The sequence below is a fragment of the Pantherophis guttatus genome, chromosome 4 (genome assembly GCF_059756535.1).
Source record: "Pantherophis guttatus breed Tessera chromosome 4, ASM5975653v1, whole genome shotgun sequence".
NCBI lineage: Eukaryota > Metazoa > Chordata > Lepidosauria > Squamata > Colubridae > Pantherophis > Pantherophis guttatus.
The window spans coordinates 69,335,313-69,344,444 of NC_142066.1; the positions used below are offsets into that span (position 1 = coordinate 69,335,313).

Here is a 9,132-nt window from a genome sequence, read left to right on the forward strand (position 1 = left end):
GGAGCCACCTTATAGTCTGTAATGGGCTGAATGCCTTGCTACATAGGCCTGATGTTCGTTGGGTCCTGAAAACGTTCTGAACTTCCTGACAATGGTCTTGCTTTGCTCCTTTTATGGAAAAAAAAAAAAGAAATCCCACTATATTTCATTTTCTGTTTAAAAAATTCTCCAATGCTATAACTTTGCTAACTATTGTGGAAATAAATATGTTTTGCTGCAAAACAGATTTTGAAATTTGTAATTCAAATTGCTGAGTTTAATATTTTATAGTACATAAATCTGTGAATATAAAGACGTAAAAAATATGGAAGTAATTCAGTAGTAGTTCTTAAGAATAAAGTTCAAATCCCTTGCTGCATACTAAATACAAGCTTGAGTCAGCAGCTAAATTGCATATTAACAAAGATTTATCTAGGGTTGCCAGGTCTGTTTCCAAAAAATAGTGGACAAGCGGGGGGGGGTTAAGTAGTAAAAAAATAAAAAAAATTACAATTAAATTATATATTTTCTTACAAACATTTTAACACGTATTAAAATAATCACTTCAAAACATTACTTAAAATTCAAAACATCAAATATAATAATATGTAAAATATTAAATTACATTTTACTTTGCTGTTGTGTATATTTTTTATTTGACTGCGCAGCTTTGATCAATTCTTTGTGTTTAAGGAATAATTCTTTAATTTCAGTACAACGTTGAGAAATATTAAAAAATATACAAAGTTCACTTCGAACTGATGGTACAAGCAGTCGGTTACGTTTGTCAGTCCACAAATTTCCCATAACGCTGAAAATTCGTTCAACGTTTGCATTTGATACCGGAATCGATGCACAATACTGGAACAGTTTCAGTAAACTCGGAGCTGGCTCTTTCTTGAAAATGTACGTCCACTTATCAAAGGATGAATCGCCCTACAGATGAACATAAACTTCTTCTAAGGCAGAAATTTCATCGAAGAGAGTGTTGGGTGGAAGTTCTTCTTGCCATGGTGATAATAACCAGATGTTCATCATTTCTTCTAAAGTTGGAGGATTATTGCGATCAATTAGATTGAAACAACTTAGCATCTCATATACTGAATCGGTGAAATTATACCACTTTTCTAGGTACGCAATGGCTCTTTGATACACGTTGATGGCTTCTTTCTTAAACTTTTGCACCGCATTCTCAGGCAAATGTTTTTTACGCAAGGCAAATAAAACTTTCATTCCAAAAAACTGCTCATCGTATTTTTTTTTGCAAAGAATCACGCAGCTTACACATGATAATGTGAAGATCACATGCAAGAATTTTCTTGCTTTCCAGATTCAGTAGGGTGTCTTGCATTATTGACATGAAGAAGTGCGTGAAATATAAATACAATTCTGAAATTGTTGGTTCATCGTCCTTTGCGAGTTCATTTTCCTGATCTGAAATAAAGTTCCAGATAACCTTATGGCACTCATCAGATCCAAGAGAAATAAAATACGATTTTAGAGATATCCAGTTTAAAAGAAGTCTTTCGACCGCTTTAAACAAACTTAACCAACATGTTGGAACATGGCGCAAAACTTCATGGAATTCTGACTCGCAAAACTCAAAAAATGATTTCAACTCTTCTCGTTTCTTCGCAGAATTCGAAAATTTGGCAAAAACCTTCAGCACTACATTTTCGATATCAAAAGATAACTGCTGTAATGCATTTTTTGCGCTGTTGTGTAAAATGTGATTATTGCAATGAGCATTCGATCTTTGTCTCATTCTAACTTATGAAAAAAAAGACAAAACACGATTCTCCTATCCTTATTCTCTTAGACTGTACAGCTTTCGATTACGTACCATTTCATCATAAAGCTTTTGAATAAAAAAATGTCCACTATTTTGTGAAAAAAAATAGTGAACATAATGTGAAAAAAGTGGACTGTCCGCTCAAATAGTGGACACCTGGCAACCCTAGATTTATCAATTGAAATACAGGCTAAAATTAATTTGGGGAACGATCTGTATCAGTGGTGGGTTGCTTCCGGTTCGCAAGAACCGGTAATAAAAATTTGTAATAGTTCGGAGAACCGGTAATAAATTGGTTGACCACACCCCCGAACCAGTCCCCGGCCCAGTCGCCGGTCGCTTACCCCGCCCACCTCATCAGAGGCTTTTTTTTTTTTTAACTTTTAAAAGCATTTTTTCTACAACCTCTTCGGCCAAAAAAATGCTTTTAAAAGTAAAAAAAAAAAAAAAAGCCTCTGATGATCGCGCAGCTCAACTGGGATCATCAGAGGCTCCTAAAAGCATTTTTTTCTGCAACCTCTTCAGCCGAAGAGGTTGTAGAAAAAAAAAAGCCTTTAAAAGCCTCTGGCAATTCCAGCTGAATTGCCTGATCGTCAGAGGCTTCTGAAAGCATTTTTTTCTGACTCTTCTTAAGGTTGTAGAAAAATTGCTTTTAAAAGTAAAAAAAAAAAGTTGGCCATGCCCACCTAGTCACATTACCCCCCCACCAAGCCACGCCCACAAAATAAGACACGCCCACAGAGCCGGTAGTAAAAAAATTTAGAACCCACTCCTGATCTGTATACCAGTCCATCATTGTTGCCAAGCTTGTCTCTTCATGGAAAAAAATACTCAATATTTTCTGACATCACCTATTGTGAATTTTCCATTTAGTCATTAATAACCAGAGATTCTAGAAGAGGTTTTAGAAGAGGTTAGGCAGTATTCTGGATCTAGATTTACAACAGTTTCTTTCCTATATTAAATTTGGTCCCATTCTGTTCAGTTGTTTAAGTTATTATGTTGACACACACAAGCAGAATGCTGAATCATTTTATAGAAAATCTTTTCAATTTTCTGTTGGAACGGAAAAAAAACATCAGTAAGTTTCAACATATCAATTGTGTTTTTTAGGGGAGGTTTGCTTTATCTTTTCCCTCACAATTATATTGTAATCTTTCTTTTCCCCCTCTCAGGTCAAAGTTCTGTTGCAAAGTTTGAAATTCTGGGTGTAATGCAATTTATCTTCCAAAACTTGAGACATAGTTTCTCAATTTACTTGAAAAAAGAGTGCTGTAAATAAGATGATAGGCTGGAATGTGGTTTCATGGCCCTGTTCAACTCCAGATTTGGCTAAAAGAATATCATTTTCAAACAGATGCATCTAGCTGTTTTTTCTAAGGTTATCATCATTAATGGTATAATAAAGATTGTAAATGATTTAATACACTGTATGCTAGCTTCTTTTCCACTGTGGGAGTTTCACTGCTTTTAATAGATAACGTTTTCCAGAAACTTCCTGTAGAAGATTTACACAATAATAGAAAACACTCCCTAAAATTAGAGTTTCATTCATTACTCAGAAAGGCTTTAACATTCTTTTCATATAACTAAATAGAGTTGGGGATAACAATATTATTTTGCTGATACTGAAAACTAATTACTGTACAACAGTACAAAAATCTTTGAATTATACATGATTTTTAATTATGGAACATGACAAAAACACCAGATGGGCTCTATTCAAGAACACAATGTTGCAAAATATTTTGTTATCCCAAGGGCCAGGCTATTTTTGTAAATGGCTTATGTACATACTCCATTTAAGTCTTATTACTTCCAACAGCTGCACAGTCATTCCTGTCTTACACATTTCTGTAGTGCTTTCTCTCATTTTCCACTTAAGTTAGAACATTTCAAAGAAATTCAGCAGTGAAACATGTTCAGAACTATTTTATCTCTTTCCTTATATTATAAATTTTAATGTTTTTTTATTCTATTGTTTCAATATACTGTGTTTCCCCGAAAATAAGACCCTGTCTTATATTTTTTGAACCCTGAAATAAGTGCTTGGCTTTATTGCCATGCGCTCAAAAGCCCGATTGGGCTTATTATCAGGGGATGTCTTATTTTGGGGGAAACAGGGTAGTTACTTTTATACAGCATTAGTTAAAGTTCTTGACATTCTATTGGTGGGATAATTCAAGGTATTGAAAATAAAAAAATATTATTTCAAATTAATTACAGTTTAGAATATACTACTATCATAAAATTATGTGATTTTTTTCATACAAGATTGAATATAACATTAAGAAGAAAAAGCAACTAGATTTGTATAATAGAGAGTTTAGTATTGAGCTGGTTATCTAGTATAATTGCATAATTGCTTAGCATTGGTATTAATGTGTGTGTGTGTGTGTACCAGTGGTGGGTTTTAAAATTTTTTACTACTGGTTCTGTGGGTGCGGTTTGGTGGGCGTGGCATGGCTTAGTGGACATGGCTTGGTGGACATAGCAGGTGAAGGATACTGTAAAAACCTCCATTCCCCCCTCACTACAGGGGAAGGTTACTACAAAATCCCCATTTCCTCCCAATCAGCTGGGACTTGGGAGGCAGAGAATAGATGGGGGTGAGGCCAGTCAGAATTTTTACTACCGGTTCTCCGAACTACTCAAAATTTCCACTACCAGTTCTCCAGAAATGGTCAGAACCTGCTGAAACCCATCTCTGGCGTGTACCTGTTAATAAAAAGCAAAAAGAATAAGAAAAAATAAAAACAATTTATTGGGAGTTAAAGTACCAAAATGATTTTTAAAAAAAGAAAGGGAGAAAAGAAGGAAAGAAAAGAAACTTGGGTTTCTAACTTGCTCCCTCCTTTTTAATACCTGCTAATTTACAATATATACATATACATGTACATGTACATATAAATATACATATACATATGTGTGTGTGTGTGTGTGTGTGTGTTTTCTCAGGTTTTCGCGGGTGTTTGTATGTAGGTCTTTGATTATTTGGGTCTTCTCCCACGTAAAATTGGAAGTGTCTTGGCGACGTTTTGACGAAGTCTCATTCGTCATCTTCAGGCTGGTGTTCTCGGCTTCGTGCTTCCAGGAGCAATGTGAGATCGCAGCTGTCTCTTCCTTTTAACTGCTAGTGGGGGTGTGAGCTGATTGGGTGGGAACTTGGCTATGTTCTGATTGGGTGGAGATGTGTTCTGATTGGTTAGGGGCTTGGCTGTGCTCTGATTGGATGGGGGTTGGTTGTGCTCTGATTGGCTGGGGGTGTGTTCTGTTTGGGTGGGGGCTTGGTTGTGCTCAGCTTAGTCTGAGTTGCAGCTCACACCCCCACTAGCAGTTAAAAGGAAGAGACAGCTGCGATCTCACATTGCTCCTGGAAGCACGAAGCCGAGAACACCAGCCTGAAGATGACGAATGAGACTTCGTCGAAACATCGCCAAGACACTTCCATTTTTACATGGGAGAAGACCCGAATAACCAAAGACCTACATATATATATATATATATATATATATATATATATATATATATATATATCTTGTGTGTGTGTGTGTGTAGGAACTTTTCTTTCTTCATTTTGATTTGATTTCCACTATGTATATATACCGTTAGTATTTCCATTTTAAATCTCTATTGGAATTGTGTCTTTTTTTCAGTGTTGAGCAAAATTTATTCGGCTGTTATAAGCATGTATCTCATTAAATTATGATGTTTCTAATTAATTTTTTTTCTGAGATTATACTTAACAAAAGGACTTGTGCTTTCATTTCAAATTTTAATAATAGAAATTTCTGCATTGTAGTATATATATATTGTTCCAATATTTTAGTAAGGGATTACATAACCACCATATGTGATAGAACATTTCTTGTGCTTAGTGGCTTTTCCAACTTTTATTACTGTATGATTTATATATCCTGGAGATTATTGGGGGAATTATTCAGTATTGGAAGAATACATTGTAACAGTTTTCCGTTATGTAACTTCTAAGTTTAGTTCATAATTCTTCCCATTCTTGTTCTATGGCTGTGTTTTAAAAATCTGAATTTGTTTTGCCTTTGTATCATATCTAAATAAAAGTTTATATATGAACCATTACAGATGATGTCAGTGCATTTTTCCTTAATATTCTTCTTTCCCTTTTAAGGTCTGGTTTTTCTTTCAGTGATTTGTAAGTACATCAGTGCTGATGTAGTCTGGCTTCATGCTGTGTTTTTAATCTGTTCATAGAGTCTGAATGAGCCATATCTGCATATGTAATTACATTTTCCTTTCTGTAATTGCTATAATGAAAAGCATTTGAGGGAGAAGCGAAAGGTAAGATTATTCAGTTTATTAGTTCCTTTGTAGAATCCCATGTTTTTATCAAACTTTATCTAATAATATGTAAAACGTTTTAGATTTTATCCTCCTTGTTATATCATGAAGTGTTTATGAAGTTTATTGGCTAAGCCTGTTATTTCCAAAATTGCAATTCTACTATTCTGAAATATTATCCATTGTATTATCTATGGCAGGCAACTTCCTTCATATTACAATTAAAAATTTGGAAGGGCAAAACCACTTCTCTCTTTGGAGTCTTCACTGGATTTTTTGTTTGTATAATTTTTAGTAATAGTTCCTTGCACTCTCATAAATTCTGATTAGAACTATTTGAATAAATAGTTTATTTTGAGTAATACATTCATTTTTATGATTACAATTGGTCTAACCAAAATAATATGTTCCTCCATCTTTCATAATCTCAATATCTATTCATATCAATGTCTAGTTATGGAACATTGATTTTGTATCCAAAATTGTCACCCTCCTAAGTAGACCAGGCAGTAAATATGACAAGATGTACTGATTCTATTTTATAAGGCTATATTACAAAATCTTGCAAGTCTGAAATTACAATCTCCCACTATTTGTTTTCATTTCAGACTTTTTCTGCCAGTACTTCTAATAGAATGAATAAAAAGAAATGACTGAGCACTCTGAATGTATTCTTACATCTTGTTCATCCAGAGTTGGAGGTGGGTAAACACAAAGGTTTCTATATAGATTTGCTTGAGTAAGTGTTGACTCTGACATGCACTTACATTCAGACTGAGACATTTTGGTAACAGCTTGCAAATTCAATCTGGACTGCCAGCAACCACATTTCTCCATAGACAGTTCTCCTGTGGCTATCCCTTCTCAGTTTTCTTTCTCATGAAAATAATTGTTTTGCACTTTCCTTCCTGTGAGTAGGAATATACCATTTTTATATGTGTGTAATATATATGTATGTATAAGAGAATATTTATACAAAGTAACATTACATTTATATGAAAAAAGTTAGGACATCAAAGTACACATATATGTGGATACACGCAAGAACTTTTAAAAGATTTCTTTCTTGAAAGACTGTTTGCCTTCTACTAACTTAAGTGCTTATAAAAAGCAGAGAGAATAAAATTTGACTCATTTAAGATTCACTGGTTAAAATTTACAGTAGAAACATTTGTCATGCTTCCTGAGAAGCAAGAAAAAGCTAAGTTGGGTTGGTGTAGCATCCTGAAGGACAAGAAAAGTTTCTAGGAATTTGTTTGCCTTCTGATAAATAAGGGTTCAATAACTGGATGCATTCATCCTTTTGTCTAATCTTTCTATATCTTGATGGGAAATAGCAGTTTAGCATGGAATGCCATTAGCAGTCTGCCTGACCATTTGACATGGTATTGTAACATAATCATCATTATTATTGCATTTTAATTACCATATTCTAAAACAAAAATGCACTGTGAAATCTCAATATTCCCAACCTCAACTATATAATTTTCATTCAGAAATTTACACTAAAATTTCAATATCTAAAATTTAAGTGCATGCCAGAGTGAATGTTTAACTCAAGCAAATCTACATAGAACTCTTCCTATTTGTAAATACACTCTGAAGCCCAAGATAAACAAAATGTTCATCCTTGTGTGTCCAATGTTCAAATTCCTTGTGTGTCCAATCACACTTGGCAATAAATAAATAAACAAACAAACAAATGGATACATTCAGAGTGCATAAATACATACAGAAAACTCACCTAGCAAGCAGCATTACAGTATTTTTAACTGTAATTTTAAAAAACACCATTTAAGCAGAAAGCAAAAATCTAATCACATTTCTTAGAACAGCCACGAACTTTTGAGATACTTTTCAAAATAATTAAGTTTTCTTCTGCACTAGAATATAACTACCAGAACACAGGTTTATAACTCAGAATAAATAAATTAAAACATTTCCAAGTTCAAAACTAAGCAGCTTTGAAATTTATTTTGAAATATCCGCAATTATGTAGAAGTAAATTGCATTTCATGCATTTCAGGCCAATATTGAAGGATGGCTGGGAAGGAAAAGATCATTGAAAATAGCTGGAAATTTTCAAAGAAATTATCCAAATGAGGTGATGCAGGTAGATAAAGAAGAAATATAGTATCTAGATTTTGCTTGCTTTTAGTGCTGAACAACAAAATAGCAATCAAAGCATAATATTCAGTGTATTTCTAGTGAAAATATAATCCGGCTGGAGTGGAAAGGAATAAACAATCATGTACCGACATAAAAACACCCTTCTTTTTGTTTAAAAAAAAAATTAATACAGTTAACATGTTTAAATAACAAAACTAATGGATGAGACAGAAATTGTTGTTTAATAAATACAATTTAGAATGGAATACATGTCAATGGCATTAAGAAAGAGAAAAAGGATGAGAAATGGAAGATAGATTTAAAAAAAAACAACACTAATTTTTTTCTAGTAAACCCTGAAATAAAACATATCTTTATGGGATTCGTGGAAAACAGCTTCTGTTGCAATATTTTCTGGATCAGACTCAATAAAGATAATAGGAGTTAAAGCTTTAAATATATTTCTTTTTAATTATGATAGGCATTCTATATTCACTGAATATTCAAGGTAGAAGCAACGAGAATGGTGAGGGTGGCTCCTTATATATACAAGGGGTGGAGCTAGGAATGGGAGTGGTAAGTTATGAATACATTAAAGTCCAAAGAATAAGTTAACCTCTGATGTTCCATATATACATTATTTACACATTGGAGAATAAGGCATTTACATCTGACAAATCCCCCTCTAAATGCCGGTTCGTTACACAACACCAATTACATTCTGATTCAGGACAATATAATACATATAATTTAGAAGTTAAATATTTGTGTTGTTTAGAAGGTAAGGGTTTTGTTAATATGTCAGCTAATTGTTCAGAAGTATCGCAATGTATTGCTTTAATGAATCCGTCTTGAGACAGTTGTCTCACATGCTTAAACTTTATATCAATATGCCTGGACCTTTGTCCAATTGCATCGGATCTGGATATTTCAAT

The 9,132-nt window shown here is 33.6% G+C and overlaps 1 long non-coding RNA gene across 1 annotated transcript; it reads left to right on the forward strand.

Moving 5' to 3' along the window:
* The first annotated feature begins 5,965 nt into the window (after nucleotides 1-5,965).
* LOC148114154 (uncharacterized) lies at nucleotides 5,966-6,746 on the forward strand. The gene is made up of 2 exons (XR_015733886.1): nucleotides 5,966-6,088; nucleotides 6,697-6,746. It is a non-coding gene; the product is annotated as an uncharacterized LOC148114154 (long non-coding RNA).
* Nucleotides 6,747-9,132: the final 2,386 nt, after the last annotated feature.